The sequence below is a fragment of the Mustelus asterias genome, chromosome 7 (genome assembly GCF_964213995.1).
Source record: "Mustelus asterias chromosome 7, sMusAst1.hap1.1, whole genome shotgun sequence".
Classification (NCBI taxonomy): Eukaryota; Metazoa; Chordata; class Chondrichthyes; order Carcharhiniformes; family Triakidae; genus Mustelus; species Mustelus asterias.
The window spans coordinates 119595776-119601840 of NC_135807.1; positions in this window are offsets into that span (position 1 = coordinate 119595776).

Below are 6065 nucleotides of genomic sequence, written 5' to 3' on the forward strand. Positions count from 1 at the left end.
AAGCATTCTTTGTCAGACTGTCTCTCAACGCTACTTGACATAGAATCTGCAATTACTGGAAGGTCTGCTTTGTAGCAGTATAAGTAAATTGAGCTCTGATGCAAAGGAAAATGACTGTCATTTCAGGAGAGGGAAGAAAGTATCTTTATTAAACAAGGATTTACCCTACTGTTCTAAATGGCATTCCCTTATTTCCTAAAACAGTGTTCAAGTAAATATAAATGATCCTTTCTATTCTCCCATGAGGTAACCCAAGATTGCTTTTCACACCAAAATCCATGATCCTGCATAGCAGGAAGATTCCCACTGATCGGAATCATGGCTGGAATTCTCCAGCCGTTCACGCCTGCAAGATTCTCCAGTGCACCCCTGCCCCCGCGTGTTTCCCGCCAGCGTGGGATGACGTTAGTGGCAATTCCCATTGACAGCGGCGGGACCAGAAAATCCTGCCTCTAGCAAACAACACGCCACCTCCCGCCGGCGGGAAACACGTATCTGGGAAGCTGGAGAATCTCGTCCCAGTTCTTGTTTGACCCATCACATTTCTTGCAACGGATTTAAAATCTCTTCTCCTTGTATCTACCCTGATGATATGAGGAGCAAGGCCTTGGAAACATCACACACAGGAAGAGCAGACCAGGACAAATGATTAACAAGTCAGAATTCACTTGCATGTACTATCTAGTTCTTTATCCTGGGTAAATTGCTGCTGCAGGAGGCAAAGGTGGATATGATCCATATCTACAGCTTTTCGATTTCAACATGAGCAGAAATCTCTTGTCTTATCCAGGACTTGTATTGTTTTAGTGCAATTCTACAAGTACCTGTAACAAACACCTTTTACAAATCATCTCGATGTCAATGTGACATGTACTTTTATGAATGAATCACAACAGAAATGTTCAATTTATAATTATTTGTTTTTTGTTCAAATTGTTTCGAGTCCCCATTTTAAACTGCTTAACATAACCATGCAGTTTGGTGCATTTGCAACATAATAGTGAGTTTGTGATTTTTTACAAAATGAACCATGAAACTCCTCTTCAAAACAGAGTGGGAAAATTGTTTTGCGCTCTTATTATTGGCTCATTAACAAAATGGCACAGCACCTGAGGGTTCTGAGAATTTGATTTTAATTAAAGATCTACACTGGGGGGGATTTTTCCTGTCCTGCCCGCCACGGGAATCGTAGTGGGTGGGGGTGGGGGCAAACCATGCAATGGTCTGTTGATCTCAGGCAGGATTTTCCGGTTTTGGGGTGAGCGTGGCCAGAAAATCCTATCCATGGTGTTTCCCATTCGATTGAAATTTTGTCAGCCACAATTGGCTAACACAATAAGCCAATTTTGGCTGATTTGCCTCTGCAATTATCCTCTTAACCTCATAGAATCATCATAGAAACCCTACAGTGCAGAAGGAGGCCATTCGGCCCATCGAGTCCGCACCGACCACAATCCCACCCAGGCCCTACCCCCACATATTTTACCCGCTAATCCCTCGAACCTACACATCCCAGGACGCTAAGGGGCAATTTTTTAACCTGGCCAATCAACCTAACCCACACATCTTTGGACTGTGGGAGGAAACCGGAGCACCCGGAGGAAACCCACGCAGACACGGGGAGAATGTGCAAACTCCACACAGACAGTGACCCGAGCATCGAACCCGGGACCCTGGAGCTGTGAAGCAGCAGTGCTCACCACTGTGCTACCGTACAAGTTCAACAACCTGTCTCAGCTTGTGCTGTTCAGTACTCTAACTTTAGTCCTACACCGCACCTGATTGCATTCCTCTGTCTGGAGGACACCCCCACCTCTTGTCTCTCTTTAATCCCTGTCACCTTACTGCTTAACTACTGAGGGCTATTAATAAGAGAGAAAAAAACAGGCATTTTCCTGTCTTTTAATCAAAAGGAATTTTGCCCCATTAATACTTACAGCTTTATACCAAGTCAAAGGAAAATTTTTAACTCCCCAAGTTTCCAGCAAGCGCAAAGTGCCATACCATAAGCTCGACTGATTATCTGAAAGTGGTGTGGCTATTAACACACTCGGGATTGTTCAGCAAGAGCTGCCCAATTGCAGAATTACATCTAACAGTAGACATTTTGTTTTGGCTTTTGCAAGCGTGGACAGGAATTGTTCACTTACAGTTGCCAGAAGTAACATACATTTATACAAAGCTCTGATCTCTATTAACAAAAGGAATATGTTCAAGTCTTGTGCCTTTGTTGAATTGCCCAGTAGCTTGGAAGCCAATAGTTCCCCGTTGTTTTCTCCATGGCAATACCTTGATCAATCATAGAGTCGACTTGCCAATCCACACCCTTTTCTTTGTAGTATAAATTGTTGTGATCGTTTGAAATTTGGCGTTCTTGCATTTATCCTGCTGAGTGCAAGACAACTTAGGCAACATGTTTAATTTGCTGTAATATTTAATTTGTTTTACTGCTCCCAGCTGGCTGTTCTGACTCTAGTTTTTGTTCTACAGTGGGTTACTGTAATAGTTGCAGAGAAAATCACCATATGCTTCTGACATTTTCATTATTATCAGAATAAGCAGCAATTTGAAGAGTTCCGCTTCATTACAAAGGGGCGGTTTATTTATCCTTTTTCTCCTGGAGATATTGTCAGGCTAACTGCAGCAACTCACCAAGACTCCTTCAACAGCATCTTCCAAACCCATGACCTCTCCCACCTAGAATGATGAGGGCAGCAGATGCATGGGAGCACCACCGCCTGCAAAATCCCCTCCCAGCTACACACTAATTTGACTTGGAACAATATCAGCGTTCCTTCAGTGTTGCTGGATCAAAATCCTGGAACTCCCTCTCAAACAGCACCATGGGTGTACATACACCACATGGACTGCAGCGGTTCAAGAAGGCAGCTCAAGTGCAATTAGGGCTAGGCAGTAAATGCTGGCCTAGCCAGTGACGCCCAGAATCTGTGACTGAATAAAATAAACAAATTGGTGCCAAAATAGATTCATTTATTTCATAATTGACATGAGGAGTAAAATGACTTGCTCATTTTTATTCTTTACTAAATAGGGGCTTGAAAGACTCCTAACATTTCCATGTGATACAGGATTGCTGACTGGTCAGATTTCACTCCAGAATTGATTAGGTTTGGTAACGTTTGCCGGCTTCCATTTTGAAATGCAGTAGATAATATTTTATGTCATGGAGATGGGGAAGAATTTCACTGTAACAGAAACAGAATATGTTTTGGTTAAGTGTTTTTGTAAATGACAATGTTTCAGGTTGCAATATTGGATGATTTACAAGTCTTGTTTTTAAGATGCAGAATTCATAGATAGGAGGTGGATAATTACAAAGTGAATGATAATATCGATTGCAGCTGACTACTTAGTTTGTAATTATCCGAAACAGCTGTCTATATGTGGTCCGGGAAACAGAAAATACTCATCTTCTGAAGCTGAGGGTCCTGTGAAGTGCTAAATTTCCGTATCCATTTCTGGGATAACCCCCTATATCCTCAGTTTCAAAAATGAATTGCGTTGCAGCATTTAGAATGTCGTGAAAACACATCCTGTTTTTGGTCAATTTAATGGAGTGAATGTCTGTAGGGAATTCCCCAAGGGGAAAGCAACCACCAATATAAGAGCTGAGAAAATATGTTTTTCAAACTTTTAAAGGGAGAAGAAAGTAACAAGTTTAAGTTTATTTATTAGTGTCACAAATAACCTTACATTAGCACTGCAATGAAGTTACTGTGAAAATCCCCTCGTCACCACACTCCAGCGCTTGTTGGGGTACAATGAGAGTATTTAGCACAGCCAATCGGTACGGTACGACAGCACAGTGGCTAGCACTGCTGCTTCACAGCGCCAGGGACCCGGGTTCAATTCCCGGCTTGGGTCACTGCGTGGAGTTTGCACGTTCTCCCAAGACTGCGTGGGTTTACTCCGTGTGCTCCGGTTTCCTCCCACATTCTGAAAGATACGCGGGTTAGGTGCATTGACCCGAATAGGCGGCAGACTGTGGCAAAATGGGGGATTTCACAGTGACTTCATTGCAGTGTTAATGTAAACCTCATTTGTGACTAATAAATAAATCTTTTTTTCAATGCACCTAACCAACACGTCTTTCGGACAATGGGAGGAAACCAGAGCACCCGGAGGAAGCTCACGCAGGCACGAGGAGAACGTGCAGACTCTGCGCAGATAGTGACCCAAGTGGGAATCAAACCCAGGTGCCTGGTGCTGCGAGGCAGCAGTGCTAACCACTGTGCCATCCCGTGGGGCTTAAGGAAGTTCCAGAAAGGATCAATACAGATGTTGGTCTGCCACCCAGGTTGAAATGGTAGGGAGAGGAATTGCACAAGGGCAGAGTTTGAAGACTGAAAAACATGGGCTGTGATATGGGGTTGGAGGAGATTACAGAGGCAGGAAGGGCTAAGGTTCAAAATATTGATTAGAGCACATTGAGACATGTAGTTGGCAGTATGGTTAAGTCATTGTACGTGTAACCCCTGCTAAATCCAAAAATGTAGCATTGTTCAAAGGAAGTCTTTTCACTCATTGCAGGACCATTTTTACATATGTGGAAATATCAAATCCACATCCTATTAGATACAAATTGCATCTTTAGTACACAGACAACACAGAATCTTGAGAAAGCCGCATACACTGGGGTATGAACCAAGGTTTCTATTTCATTGCTATAGAACAATGCTGCAAAACTGTATTATCACAATGAAATCATGAAGTGGGTAACAGCATTTCATTGCATTCTGCTTTAAGAATTCCGATATCTGGCTGTGTCAATGGGAAAACCCTGCAAAAGCTGCCAATATCCATCTCCAGTGGTGTAACATCTTTAGTTGACATTGTTTAGATTTTTCAGTATTAAACACCATGTAAAGTTAGTGGCTGAAACTACTAAGTATGCGGATGGTTAAGACAGAGATCTATAGTTTTGGACCAGGGAACATTGCTGTGCAGCACCCTTTTTTTTAGCCTCTGTGCCCTTCACCAGCATCTATGTTTCTGTGGGTAAGCACACAAAGCTAAGGTCTCAAATATTGAAGTAAAATGAACTTAACCAATTGAGATTATTCAGCCTACCAAAAGATTCCTATTCTCCTCCAACCCAATGGATCCCTTTTCTCATTCTCGTCAATTATAACTGCCTAAGATTCTAAACTCTTAAACCAACATGAGTGGATGAAATAGCGAGTGAACCTCCCTTCTGTTCCATACTGAGAGCACACTGAGGATTGATTGGGAAGAAAGGGTAAGCAATCCACTTTCAGAAACCTGAGGGACGTGAATATGGGAGATTTATATAAAATTGCTGATCTCCTGCCACCCTTACCCCCTCCCTTCTTTGCCTCTTAACTACATTTTCCTCCTGTCATCTACCCTCTCCTCCACTCCTCCTTTCTGTTTCCCTTGCTCTTGCCTCTTACACTCTTCCCTCATCAGTTCCTCCCCCAGCTGAGAGATTAGCTGTTGGAACTGTCCCAAAATTTAAAGTTCCCCTTCTTTTCCCTCGCCTTTTGCCCACTCAGAACCTTCTTGCTCTCCCTGTTTTCTACCTGCCTCCCTTGCTCCCCTGCCTGGATCCAGTTCATAAAATAGAAAGCCCATAGAATCCCCACAGCGCAGAAGGAGGCCATTTGGCCCATTGAGCCTGCACCAACAATAATCCCAACCAGGCCCTAACCCTGTAGCCCCACGTATTTACCCTGCGAGTCCCCCTGTCTAAGGGGCAATTTAGCATCGCGAAACAATCAAACCCGCACACACCTTTGGACTGTGGGAAGAAACCAGAGCACTCAGAGGAAACCCCCACAGACGTCGGGAGACTGTGCAAACTCCACACAGTCACCCAAGACCGGAATTGAACCTGGGATGCAGGCATTGTGAGACAGCAATGCTAACCACACTCCCGCCGTGCTGTTTCCATCCTTCAAACCTCGCTTCCTCTGAATAGTGCCCTTGTTATTGACACCTGTCTCCAACACCATAGGAGACTGATTAGTTTTTCTTTAACAAACAGGTGCGCCAGTTACAAGCAGAACAAATTCACTGCAGCT